This window comes from Poecile atricapillus, chromosome 19 (genome assembly GCF_030490865.1).
Source record: "Poecile atricapillus isolate bPoeAtr1 chromosome 19, bPoeAtr1.hap1, whole genome shotgun sequence".
Lineage (NCBI taxonomy): Eukaryota > Metazoa > Chordata > Aves > Passeriformes > Paridae > Poecile > Poecile atricapillus.
Genome location: NC_081267.1, coordinates 4,915,411 through 4,929,696, shown reverse-complemented (window position 1 = coordinate 4,929,696; position 14,286 = coordinate 4,915,411). Strand labels below are relative to the sequence as shown.

Here is a 14,286-nt window from a genome sequence, read left to right as displayed (position 1 = left end):
TGAATTTTAGGGAATTCTGGGATTTTTGGGGGGGGTCTGGGGGCAGGTCTCAATTTTGCGGGGTCTTGCGTTCTGGGGCCGCAGGATCATGTCCAGGGAGGCCACAGTTACCAGGAACAGGCATGGGACACCAACGAGATGGGATTCTGCTCAGGAAAACATTTATTCAGCTCAGGAACAAACTCAGATCCAGAGACAGCCCCAAACAGAGGCAGGGAGATGGGGTTTGAGAACCAGGGTGGAGTTCAAGGTCAGGGACCACTGGGAACACAGCAAGGGAGAAACCCCAGGGGCCTAAACCCAATCAGAAATCCCTGGGCTGCCACCCCACGAGGGGTCCAGGGTGGAGTTTCTTCCTGGGCTTGCAGGGCCCAACCTCTGAGGCAGAGGGATGGAATTCCCTCTTGCCCACACCTCTCACTTTAACAATATTAATTTGAAAGTCAATCCTTGCCTCCCTGGGCAGGGGCACCTCACACAAAAACTCACTCAGTAATGGGCTCTCCCTCCATTCATCATCCCCAAACTTTGGCTGTCTCATTGCAGACCCCACCCCACCTCCCCAATCCCAACCCCAACCCATCCCATCCCTGCTGAACATCAAGACCCCTTCCTAATCCCTATTTCCCCCATTTCACACCTCCCAAACTCCATCCCAACCATCCTGCCTCACCCAATTCTCATTTCACCCCTCCCCTGATTTGCATCCCACTTTACCCAGTCCCCTTCCAACCCCATTCCACCTGATGCCTTCAGAAGGCTGACCTAGAACAGAGTCCAGACAGAGTTAAGAATAAAGTTTATTAAAAGGCCTTAAATGATACACCTTGGGCAGTACAAGAACCTGGCCAGGGCTACACCCAGGATGAACAAGAAATGGTCACAAAAATGGACAACTGATCATGAGGTCTCACATTTTTAGAAGTTTAGGTCCATCTGGATATTGCAATCTGTTAACTGTCCAATTACAGCTTCAGATGATGAAGTCCTGTACTTCTTGTTTTCTCTCTTCAGTCCACCCTTGTTTATACTTTTGGACCTGAAACTTCTAACAATTGTCCTTGGTATCAAGCTAGAAAAGGAATTGTTTTGTCTACCTACTCTCTGAAGAGAGCTCACTAACAATTAATATGAAGTTCAAAGCTACAAACCTAGGCAGCGCAGAATACGAAAAATATAAAACTTAAGGCATCACACCCAGAGGGGCTGTGGAATTGAATAATTTTGGAGAGGGACTGAGTAGGATTCAGTGGCATTGAGTGGTTTTGAGGTGACAGATCAAACCCTCTCGTCTCTTTGAGTGCCAAGAAATGGAAACAACTACACCAAATACCCCCAAATACTCCCATGTATCTCCCAGATTCCATTGTAGCACTAGTAACATGTGAGGTTTTAGATGCCTTTGATGAATTTCTTGATTTTTACCACTATTTGTTGGTTTTAAAGGGATGAAGATTAATCAAAAGATAATTGAAACCAAAATATAATGACCACCAGCTCAGTGTCTGCCCACCACAAATCACTGGGAACGTGGATCATCAGGGCTCTGCCCAATGTGGGTCCTCTGATGGGGGATGGAGCTGGGGCAGTGCACGAAGCTCTTCCTGCACTTGGGGCATTCGCAGGGCTTCCCTTAGTGGTGCTTTTGTTGGTGTTGGGTCAAGTGAGATTTCTGGATGAAGCTCTTCCCACACTCAGGACACTCGTAGGGCCTCTCCCCAGTGTGGATGCGCCGGTGCCTGATGAGGGTGGAGTTGTCCTTGAAGCCTTTCCTGCACTCGGGGCAGCAGAAGGGCCTCTCATCCATGTGAATCTGCTGGTGCTTGAGGAGACTGGACCTGGTCTGAAACCTCTTCCCACATTTCCCACACTTGTAGGGCCTCTCCCCAGTGTGGATGTGCTGGTGGGTGATGAGGTGGGAGTTTCGCTTGAAGCCCTTCCTGCACTCAGGGCAGCGGAAGGGCCTCTCATCCGTGTGAATCTGCTGGTGCCTGAGGAGAGTGGAGCTGCTCTGAAACCTCTTCCCACACTCAGGACACTCGTAGGGCCTCTCCCCAGTGTGGATCATCTGGTGGATGGTCAGATGGAACCTCTGACTGAAGGTCATCCCACATTCCCCACACTCATAGGGATGTTCCCCAGTGTGGGTCCTCTGGTGAATGGTCAAATTAGAGCTGTTTCTGAAGCTCTTCCCACACTGGGGACACTCGTAGGGCCTCTCCCCAGTGTGGATGCGCTGGTGGGTGATGAGGTTGGAGTTTCGCTTGAAGCCCTCCCCACAGTCAGGGCAGCGGAAGGGCCTCTCATCCGTGTGAATCCGCTGGTGCACGAGCAGATGGGAGCTCCTCTGAAACCTCTTCCCACACTCAGGACACTCATAGGGCCTCTCCCCAGTGTGGATGCGCTGGTGGATGACGAGTTGGGAGTTGAAGCTGAAGCCCTTCCCACATTCCCTACACTCGTAGGGCCATTCCCCACTGTGGGTCCTCTGGTGGAGGATCAGGCTGTTGCTCCGGCTGAAGCTCTTCCCACACTCCAAGCACTTGTAGGGCTTCTCCCCATCCTGAAGCTGCTCATGGACCACCAGCTCAGAGCCCTGGCTGGATCTCCGGCCGCCTTCCTGGCACAGGGTGGGTCTTTCCTCCTCAGAGCACTCTGGGCTGCATTTGGAGCCCCTCCTCCTGCGGGATCTCTGCAGCTTTTCCTCCCCGTTGGATTCCTGCACTGTGGAGCTGCTCAAAATGGGCTCTTCCACGAGGTTCTGCTGTGGGGATTTGTCCTCCCTGGTCTCCATCCTCAGCTCCTTGTCTGGGGGAGGAAGGACAAGGAGAGGATGGGATTTGCCTCCGTGCCAGAGGGAAGGGGAAGGAGATCCCCCCAGTGCGTCCCCGGCAGGACGGCGTCGACAGCGGGGTTGTCCTGCAGCCGGGGGCCATGCTGGGCTGGGAGATGGAGCAGGAGAGAGGGGGAAAGGGGCACTGACTTCCTCCTCACCTGCCTGGGTGTCCTGGGGCATCTTCCTCGCAGCCTCTTTTTCCATCGGGCCAAGATTTGGGAATGCAAAATCCTGGTTTGGGTAAAACAGGGGAAGAGTATCTTCAGTTTGAAGGTCCCTCAACCCAAGTCCATCTCTAGAAGTCACCAGCTTCACCCGGAGAACTGGCCTATAAAAACCTCCCAAACACCAAGATTCAGCCCTGAAAATGCCTCCCAGGAGTTCCCCATCTCTGGTGTCTCCCCTTTGGTGTTCTGGGCTTCCCCCCTGTCCCAGCTGCTGAGGGTCCTGCTTGTACTGAGGGTTCCCCACCTACTAAGTCCCTGCCCTCCCCAGGCTGCTGGGAGTGCCAGGAATCTGAAAAGTTCCCCGTTTCCATCTCCCCACTTAGGGATGCTGGGACCCCCCAACGTCCCCCCAAGTAGGATTTTCCGCTCAGCCTTGGAGTCCTTAATTCTTAAATATCCCCCCTGAAAAAATCCAACCCAGGGACCCCCCAGGATATCTGGGCTGAGCTCCCCCTCCTCGGTCACCTGTGGGATGGGGGGGTGAGGGGCTATGAATTCGGGGAGTGCTTGACCTCGTGGTTCCTTCTCCTTTCCCTGATCCTCATTTGTCCCTCCTCTTCCTCCCTCTCCTCCCCCCCTTCCATCCTTCCTCCTCCTCTTCCTCCCTAACCCCACCTCCTTCTCCTACTTCCATCCCTTCTCTCTCTCCTTCTTCATCCCTCCTCTTCCATCCCTCCTCCTCCCCCAGGAGCAGCGACACCCTCGGTGCCCCGTTCCCAAACACCTCACAGCCCACGGCAGGAGCGGGGATGGAGCCGGGACAGGTCGGGATGGGCAGCGCGGGGCTCTCCGCTGCTCCCACCCGCTGGGGACGGGGGGAACCCGGCCCGGGGAAAAGGAGAGGGAAACTGGGAAAATTGGGGGCTGCAGATCCAACCTGGGGCTGGCTGGGGACCCTGGCTGGGGACTGCCAGCCCTTGGGGCTCCTCTGGGGAGATGCGGGAGGGGGAAACACAGAGAGGGCTGGGGGATCCCAGGAGTGGCAGCACTGGCAGGGACTGGTTTGTACTGGGGTAACTGGAAACTTACTGGGGTAACTGGGAATGATTGGGAATGAGCACAAGCATGCTGAGGGCAGCTGGGATATACTGGGAGTGTCTGTGACCATACTGGGGAAATTGAAATCACGCTGGGAACAACGGGAACCATGCTGGGGACAACTGGGAGTGAATGGGAGTGACTGGGTCTACACTGGGGGCAACTGGGCATCACTGAGACCATGCTGAGAGGGGCTGGGATCATCTGGGGAGGGACTGGAACTATACTGGGGGCAACTGGGTGGAACTGGGATCACACAGAGAGGAACAGGGAGTGACTGGAACCATGCTGAGGGCAACTAGAATCCTACTGGGATCACAGTAGGAGCAGCTGGGCCATGTGTGGAAGGACTGGGACCATACTGGCAGCAACTGGGACTGCACTCAGGGTGACTGGGAGTGGCTGGGAGCAACTGGGATAGACTGAAACCACAGTGCAGGTAAATGGGAGCAACTGGAACCACACTGGATAATCCTGGGAGCAGCTGTGCCCATACTGGGGTCATACTGGGATCCTGCTGGAACTAGCTGGGATCATACTGGGAGTGATTGGAAAGGTGCTGGCTGGGACTGGAACCATGCTGGAGGTGACTGGGAGCAACTGGGCCCACCCTGGGAGTGACAGGGAGTCACTCTGGCCATGACTGGAATCATACTGGGAGGATCTGGGAGGGACTGGAACCATACTGGGGGTGATTGGGTGCAATAGCTCATACTGGGAGTGACTGGGATCATCCTGGAAGTGACTGGAACCATACTGGGAGTGACTGTGGCTCCTACAGGGATAGCACTGGGAACCACTGGGATTACAGTGGGAGCAAATGGAACCTGACTGGGGGTTACTGGGAGCTACTGGGCCCATGTAGGGAGGAAAATGTGGACACACTGGGAGCAACTGGGATCAACTGGAAGGTACTGGAACCATGCTGAGGGGACTGAGACCACAACTTGGATCATACTGGGAGCAACTGGGAGTAACTGGGAAAGAATGGGATCATTCTGAGGTAACTAAAACCTTATTGGGGCAACTGGGATATACTGGGAGTGTCTGTGACCATACTGGGAACAACTGGAACCACACTGGGGGCACCTGGGAGTGAGTGGGACCATGGTGAGATGGACTGGGACTATTCTAGGGACAACTGGGATCATAGTGATAGGAACTGGGAAGAATTACAACTATTCTGGGATCATGCTCAACTGGGATCATACTGGGATTGACTGGGAGTGGCTGGGAACAACTGGAATCATGCTGAAAGCAACTGGGAGGAGCTGGGAATGACTGGGAGCGTGCTGGAGCTGACTGGGATATACTGGGAGAGACAGGGAGTCCCAGGGATCACACTGGAGGCTACTGGGGTCATACTGGCACTGACAGGGAGCAACTGGGGGCCACTGGCCTCATAGTGGGGGTGACTGGGATTAGACTGGGAGTGCAAAGGAAACTAGAAAAATGGGGAAATAATGGGAGAAAAACCAGGGTAAATTCAAGGAAAATAAAGGGGAAATATCAGGGAAAAACCAGAAAAAAAACCCCAGGGATAAATAAAAAAAATTTGGGGAAAAAGCAGGGAAAAAATGGGAAAAATTTGGGAAAAACAGGGAAAAATTTGACAAAAAATTGGCAAAACCAGGAAAAATTTGGGGAAAAAAAAAGGAGAAATCTCAAGGAAAACTCAGGGAAAAAAATCAGGAAAGAAAGCAGAAAAAAACTGGGAAAATCAGGAAAAATCAGAAAACATGAGGAAAAATCAGGAAAAATAGGAAAAGAAGGAAAAAATCAAGAAAAAACAGGAAAAATTTGGAGAAAATGGGAAAATCAGGAAAGAAAAACTGTGAAAGAACTGGGAAAAATCGGGGGAAATCAGGAAAAGAAAGAGGAATAAAATCTGGTAAAATGGGAAAAAAATGGGAAAAACCAGGAAAATTTAAGAAACTGAAAAAAACCTAGAAAAATTTGGGAGAAGAAGAGGAAAAAATCAGGAAAAAATGGGAAAAGCATGAAAAAAGTTGGGAAAAATCAGGGACAATATCAGGAACAGAAAGACAAAAAGACCCTGGGAAAAAAATCAGGAAAAAATTTGGAAAAAAATTTTAAAAATCAAGGGAAAGCCAGAAACATTTGGGGGAAAACTGCATAAAAATCAGAAAAAGAATTGGGAAAAAAACCAGAAAAAATTGTAAAGAAAAAGGAAAATCAGGGAAAAAAATCAGGAAAAGGATAAAAAAAAATGGAAAAATCAGAAAAAAATAATTAAGAAAAATCAGGAAAAAAATTGGGGAAAACCAGAAAAATTTGGGAAAGGAAAATGGAAAAATCTAGGGAAAAAAAATGGGTACAAAACCGCAAAAAATCAAGGAAAATTTAAGAAAAAATTGGGAATAAACTGGGAAAAAAATCAGAAAAAGGAAGAGGAAAAATCAGGAAAAGAAATCAAGAAAAATCAGGAAAAAATGGGGAAAATCAGGAAAAAAATTGGGAAAAAATGGGAAAAATCAAGAAAAGAGAGAGGAAAGAGACTTGGAAAAAAATCAGGAAAAATCAGGAAAAAAAATCTGGGAAAAAATGGGGGGAAAAATTGGGAAAAAACAGGGGAAAATCAGGAAATGAAAGAGGAAGAAGACCAGGAAAAATTTGGGAAAAAATCCAGAAAAAAATCAGGGAAAAAATGAGGAAAAGAAGGCGAGGAAAAAAACCCTTGGAAAATGGAAAAAAATCGGGAAAAAGCCAGGAAATATTTAGGTAAAGAACAGGTAAAAATCAGGAAAAAATGGGGGAAAATTGGGACAAATCAGAAGCAAAAATCAGGAAAAAAATGGGAAAAAATTTGAAAAAAATTGTGAAAAATGAGGGAAAAATCAGGAAAAGAAAAAGGAAAAAAAAACTGGAAAAAAACAGGAAAAACTTGGGGAAAAAATAGGGAAAAATCAGGAAAAATGGGAAAAAAGGGAGGAAAAAAATTGGGGAAAATATTGGGAAAAAATCAAGGATTAAGTGAGGAAAAGAAAGAAAAAAATAATCTGAAAAAGCTGGAAAAAATGGGAAAAAAGAGAAAAAAATGGAGGAAAAATGGAGCAAAAATGAGAGAAAAATGGGGAAAATGCTATAAAAATAGGAAAAAAATGCTGGAAATGGGAGAGAAATGGTGGAAAAATTGGGGAAAAAATGGAGAAAAAAATGGAAGAAAATTGGGAAAAATGGGGAAAAATGAGAATAAACTGGGATAAAAATGGGAAAAAAAAGGAGGAAACTGGGAGAGAAATGGAGGAAAATGGGAATAAAAATGGTAAAAGTGAAGGAAAAATGGGAGAAAAATGGCAGAAAATGGAGAAAATAGGAGAGAACATAAGGAAAAAACTGGGGAAAAATGGAGCAAAAGTGGTGTAAAATGGGGAAATTGAGAAAAAGTAGATTAAATATGGGGAAAAAAAACTGAAAAAAATGAGAAAACATGAGGAAAAAGTTAAGGGAAAGTGGAGGAAAAATGGGGAAAAAAATAGGGAAAAATAGAAAAAAAAAAGAGATAAAAAAAGGGGGAAATGGAGGAAAAAAGGAGAAAAATGGGGAAAAATGGGGAAAAAAATAGGATAAAAATGGGGAAAATTATATGAAAATGGGATAAAAATGAGGAAAAATGGAGAAAAAACAGGGAAAAAATGAAATAAGAATGGGAGAAAATTGGGGAAAAAATAAATAAAACTGTGCAAAAATGGGAATAAATTGGGGGAAAATGGAGCAAAAGTGGGGGAAATAATTGAGACAGCATTTGGGGAAAATGGAGACAAATTGTACCCTAATAGTGAATGACTGGGAGTGATTTGGCTCGTCCTGCGGTGCCGAGGACACTGGAACCACACGGGGGGAGCAACTGGGCTCCCACTGCCGGCACCGGGAGCCCCGAACCCCTTTCCCGGCCGTGCCGCCCCTCCAGCCTCAGCACCCCCCGCCGGGGTCCCGGCAATCCCAGGGGTCCCCTCCTCTCGGGGTCCCCGCTCAGGGAAGCCGCGGCTCTCCCGGGGCTCCCCAAAACCGGGGTCCCCCCGCCCCCGCGGCCCCGGCAGAGCTCGGGGGGCCCGGCCCGGGAAGCCCAACCCCCACCGCGGGGGGACCCGCATCCCCCCGGCCCCTTTAGCGGGGCTCTGCCGCCACCGGGACCCCCCAAAAACAACTCCCGGGGACCCCCGGGGTCCCCCCGAGGGGCATCTGCGGCTCGGCTCTGGAGCCCTGCCATCCCCAAACATCCCCCCCAAAAACCCCAAACCCAGGGACCCCCGGGGTATTTGGGGCGAGCTCCCCCTCCCCGGGCACCTGCGGGATGGGGGGCGATGGTCCCGAAGGAGCTGCAGATCCAGAGAGCGGGGAGCGCACGTGGAGCCTCCTCTGCCTGCTCCAGCTCTTCCTCCTCCTGCTCCTCCTCTTCCTCCTCCTCTGTCCCTCCTCTTCCTCCTCCTCTGTCCCTCCTCTGTCCCTGGGCGTGGTTCGGAGCCCTCGGGTGAGCGGGGCCGGGCCGGGACACGATGGGAAAGGGCTGGGTCCCCCCCAAACCGAGCTGGGGGCAGCGGAGGTTTGGGGGGAACAATGGGAACGGGGCGGGACAGGGGAACAGGGGGAGGTGGGAGCACTGAGGGTCCCCCAGTTCACCCCAGGACCCCCAAGCCCCGTCCCAGCCCCCCCAGTTCCCCCCGCAGCCCCGGCTGAGGGGGGCTCAGCCCAGGAGCCGCCGTCGTTCGGGGCTCCCCCGAGTGCAGGAACGGGAGAGTTCCCGGCTCGGGGAGGCCCCAGCAGAGGAGGGGATCTTGTCCCTCTTCCAGGGCCTTTCAGGGTCTTCAGGCTCCTCTGAAGAGGAGTTTTTCTCTTTTTCTTGTTTTTTTGGGGGGGATCCCATCACTACAGGGGTGTTTTTTCCTCCCCATTTTAGGGTGATTGTGAGGCCGCAGCCCCACAAGCCCCTTTTGAGGGGGGATCATGACGGCTTTAAGTGACATTTTTAGGAGTGTCCCCACCCCAAGCCCCTGTAGGGGATGTTTTGTCCCCCAGGGTGGATTTTGGGGGTTCTCTCTACCACGGCCGCTTTAAGGGCCCCCGGTATTGTCGGGTCCCACTGTAACTCCTCTTAAAAGGGCAACACCACTCCCGTTGGTTCCGGCAGTGGAGCCCCGGGAGGGGTTGGGGGTCCCGGGAGGGGTTGGGGGTACCTGGGTGATACAGATGATGGCGATGGGATCCCCATGCTGGGTATAAACCTTTGTGAGGGGTTCCTGGGGGTTTTCGGAAGTTCTGGGTGTTTTTGGGGCCATGGTGTTTTTTGGGGGGTTCCCGAGGGGGTTTACAGGAACACCAATGAGGGAATTTGGGCAATCCCGGGGGTGAAATTTGTGATCTCAAGGTCGTTTTGGGGTAGCTGCTGGTGATGGAGATACGGACCCCATGCCAGGTATGAACCTTTTAAATGTCTGTATGGGGTTTTGCAGTTTTGGGGAGTTTTTGGAGCATCCAGGGATGTGTTTGGGATCCCGGGGAGGTTGGGGTGTCCCGGGGGGTTTGGGGGTTCTCGGCAGGTTTGGGGGTACCTGGGCGATGCGGGTGGCAGTGCTGGGGACCCCGTGCCGGGTTTGAACCTTCTCACTGTGCACGGGCAGCGTCAGCGTGTTCAGGGAGATCCTGGGGGGCCTGGGGGGTCACCCCAAATCCCAGGGACCCCAAATGCTGAGGGACCCCCCGAACTGCCCTCACCGCTGGATCTGCTGCAGGCAGGGGGGCACCAGCACTCGGCCCCCACCCTCCACCATCACAGGGGGGCTGTGGAAGAAATCTGGGGGTGCACGGACAGGTCGGGTGGGACCCCCAAAGTCCTGGGGGAGGGACACGGGGGGACTCCCAGGAATTCCTGTTATAGGGGGATGAGGGGGACCCAGGAAGAATTTTGGGGGGGGCTGGGTGGGTCATGGGTTGACCCCTAGGAGTCTTGTGGGGGGGTGGGGAGGGCAAGGAACAGGGCAACCCCCAGGATGCGATTGGGGGGGAACCGGATTGGAGCTCCCATGGCTGCGGGATGGGGAGATCTGCCCATGGAATTCCATTGGAATGGCATGCCAGTGAGATCCATCTACAGAATTCCCATGGGAATGGGACAGCAGTAGAATCCATCCTTGGAGGTCTCACAGGAATGGGATGTCTGAGATCCATCCATGGAATTTCCATAGATTTCCCACCCATGGATTTGCCCTCCCAAATCCCACATTCCCATTCCCATATTCCCATGGGAATTCTGCCCTCCCCACCTTTACACTCCAGCACCTCCCGCCCATATCTGACATATTTCCGGAGACATTCCCTGCAGCTGTGAGCCAGGGATTTTGTTAATCCCTCAGCCTGGATCTCAGGGATCGCCCTGGCGGTGCCACAGTTGCCATCGCAGCCCCACAGATCCCCCAGCCCCGGCTCCCCCCGCTCAGCCCCGCTCTGGCTGTGCCGCTGCTGCAGCATCTGCAGCTCCCCGCTGGCCCCATGCCGGTGCCGCTCCTTGTGCCGGCTCTGGCTATCCCAATATCCCAGCCCTGGCTATCCCAATATCCCAGCCCTGGCTATCCCAGTATCCCAGCTCTGGCTATCCCAATATCCCAGCCCTGGCTATCCCAATATCCCAGCTCTGGCTATACCAATATCCCAGCCCTGGCTATCCCAAGATCCCGGCTCGGCTCTGCCCGCCATCCCCGGTGGCTGCGGCTCCGCCCGGCCCCGCTCGCTGCGGCGGCGCTGGAAGGGGATCCCAGCCAGGGACCCCATGGACATGGACTGCGGGAAGCCCGGGCTGGGCTCCGACAGCGCCGCGTGCAGGGAACGCAGGGAGAGGAGAACTGGGGGGACATTTGGAGATTTGGGATCGGGGGGGTCACGGCTGAAGGAAAGGGGGAACGTGGAGAGCCGGGAAGGGCATTTGGGGATGCCAGGACTGACAAGAGGGGAGGCTAAGGCTGGCTAGATGTGGCATGGCTGGAGTTCAGGGCGTTCCTGTACCCAGGAAAGGGAGCTCCTAGGGTCCCCGCTGTCCCCATTGCCAGGACAGGGCAGGGAAAGCCAGGATGGCTGGGAATAGGGGTCCCGGGTGTCCTCAGTGCTGAGGAAAGGAGGGGCTGGCTGCAGGGAGAGGCAGGAATAGGGGTCCAGGGGGGAAAATGGGTCAAGGAGAAGGGGGCTCTGGGGGCTGCGAGAGGCGGGATGGCCGGGAAAGGGGTGCAGGCGTTCCTGGTGCCCGATAAGGGGGTGCAGGGTGGGACCCACGGCTGGGAATGGGGGTTCAGTGGGATGGCAGCGCCCCGGAATGGGGGTTTAGGGGCCTCTCGGCGCTCCGGAATGGGCGACCAAAGAGTCCCGGTGCCGGGGGTCCCCCTCACCTCTCGCCGCCCTCCGGGAGCGCCCCCGGCCCCAGCGCTGGAGCCATCGCGCTGCTCCGCTGCGGCCCCGCCCACAGCCCCGGCCCCGCCCCCAGAGCCGCCTCTGGCCTAGCCATGTATGACCAATGTCATACATGGCGCAATGATGTCATACAGCCATGCCATGATGTCACAGCCTTCTCTGTGATGTCACACAGTCCCCTCTATGATGCCATAGCTGCTCAGTGACGTCACACAACAAACTCTGTGATGTCACACAGCCCCTTTCTGACATCACAGCTGCTCTGGGGCTCCAGAACACAGCCACAGAGGTCCCGCTGTGACACAGCCCCCTCTGGGACATCCCACAGCCCCTGCCAGTGCTGAGCCCCTGGGAGCTCTGTCTGGGCCTACTCGTGTCCCTGAGATGCCCTGGCAGGGCCCCAGCCCTGCTGGGCTGTGCTCAGGAGCTGCTCCTGGCCAGAGCTGTCTCCCTGCTGTGGTCTGTTCCCATGGCAATATCTGCACCATTGTTATGGTCTGTTTCCATGGCAACCATAACCAACCCCTGTTGCTATGGTCAGTCCCTTGGCAGCTCCATGGAGACGCCATGCCAGGGGTGGTTGCCATGGACACCAGCTCAGGCCTGGAGCCAGAGCCCGTTGCCATGGCAACCATTTGCAGTCCCATCCCCAGGCTCATGGGATCACAGAGCCACAGAATTGGCTGAGTTGGGAGGGAGCCATGGGGATCCTCCAGTCCAACTGCTGGCCCTGCACAGGACACCCCAACAATCCCAGCCTGGGCCTGGCAGCGCTGCCCAAACGCTGCTGGAGCTCAGCCAGCCCTGGAGCTGGGAGCCTTCCCTGGGGAGCCTGTTCAGTGCCCCAGCAGCCTCGCGGGAAAAACCTTTAAGAACAATTTATTGAGAACAGGAATGGGATAAGGAACAAATAGGTACAGAAACAATTTGGATAACGGAAAAGATAAGACAATCTATTTACAGGGAAAACTAAAATGTCATCGACCGGCTCTTCCTGGCCACGTATTTCCTCCTGCCAGGAAAGGACACCCTTCTCCTCTGGTGAGAGACAGGGAGTCCTTTTCCTGCCCCTGGCAGTGACCTGAGGTGGGACTGAATATAATGGGCCATGATCACACTCTCACATTCTTTGATCCCAAATCATGTCATTGCCACGGGCAAGAAAAGGTACAGGTGTCTTCCCATCATGGATCACAGGGAACATGGATCACCAGGTCTCTGCCCTATGTTGGTCCTCCAAGGGGGGATGAGGCTGGAGCTGTGGAGAAAGCTCATCCTGCACTTTGGGGCATTTGCAGAGCTTCCCTTACCGGCGCCTCCGTTGGTGTTTGGTCAAGTGACAGCTCTCGCTGAAGCTCTTCCCACACTGGGGACACTCGTAGGGCCTCTCCCCAGTGTGGATGCGCCGGTGCCTGATGAGGTGGGAGTTGTTCTTGAAGCCCCTCCTGCAGTCGGGGTAGTGGAAGGGCCTCTCATCCGTGTGAATCGACTGATGCTGTAGGAGAGTGGAGCTGGTCTGAAACCTTTTCCCACACTGGGGACACTCGTAGGGTTTCTCCCCAGTGTGGATCATCTGGTGGATGGTCAGCTGGGACCTCCGGCTGAAGGTCATCCCACATTCCCCACACTCATAGGGCTGTTCCCTGGTGTGGATCCTCTGATGGATGGTGAGGTGGGACCTCTGGAGAAGCTCTCTCCACATTCCCCACACTCATAGGGCCTCTCCCCAGTGTGGATGCGCCAGTGGTTGATGAGGGTGGAGTTGTGCTTGAAGCCCTCCCCACAGTCAGGGCAGCGGAAGGGCCTCTCATCCATGTGAATCCGCTGGTGCACAAGGAGAGTGGAGCTGCTGTGAAACCTCTTCCCACACTCAGGACACTCGTAGGGCCTCTCCCCAGTGTGGATGCGCTGGTGGATGATGAGCTGGGAGTTGAAGCTGAAGCCCTTCCCGCATTCCCCACACTGATACGCCCATTCCCCAGTGTGGATCATCTGGTGGCGGATCAGGCTGTTGCTCTGGCTGAAGCTCTTCCCACACTCCAAGCACTTGTAGGGCTTCTCCCCATCCTGAAGCTGCTCATGGACCACCAGCTCAGAGCCCTGGCTGGATCTCCGGCCGCCTTCCCGGCACAGGGTGGGTCTTTCCTCCTCAGAGCACCCTGGGATGGGTTTGGAGCCCCTCCTCCTGCGGGATCTTTGCAGATTTTCCTCCCCATTACATTCCTCAGCCATGGAGCTGCTCACAATGGCCTCTTCCACGAGGTTCTGGTGTGGGGATCTTTCCTCCCTGGTCTCCATCCTCAGCTCCTTGTCTGGGGGAGGAAGGACAGGGAGAGGATGGGATTTGCCTCCGTGCCAGAGGGAAGGGGAAGGAGATCCCCCCAGTGCGTCCCCGGCAGGACGGCGTCGGCAGCGGGGTTGTCCTGCAGCCGGGGGCCATGCTGGGCTGGGAGATGGAGCAGGAGAGAGGGGGAAAGGGGCACTGACTTCCTCCTCACCTGCCTGGGTGTCCTGGGGCATCTTCCTCTTCCTCGCAGCCTCCTTCTCCATCCAGACAAGATTTGGGAATGGGAAATCCTGGTTTGGGGCGAACAGGGGATGAGCACATTGAGTTTGAAGGTCCCGCTACCCAAGTCCATCTCCAGAAGTCACCGGGCATCTGGAGTCCATAAAAACCTCCCAAACACCAAGATTCAGCCCTGAAAATGTCTCCCAGGAGTTCCCCGTCTCTGGTCTCTCCACTTTGGTGTTCAGGGGTTCCTCTCTGTC

At 54.0% G+C, this 14,286-nt stretch overlaps 1 pseudogene; it reads right to left on the bottom strand.

Annotated features, from left to right (window-relative positions):
• Window positions 1–1,633: 1,633 nt before the first annotated feature.
• LOC131586390 (zinc finger protein 420-like) lies at window positions 1,634–13,537 on the bottom strand (annotated as a pseudogene).
• Between the last annotated feature and the right edge of the window lie 749 nt (window positions 13,538–14,286).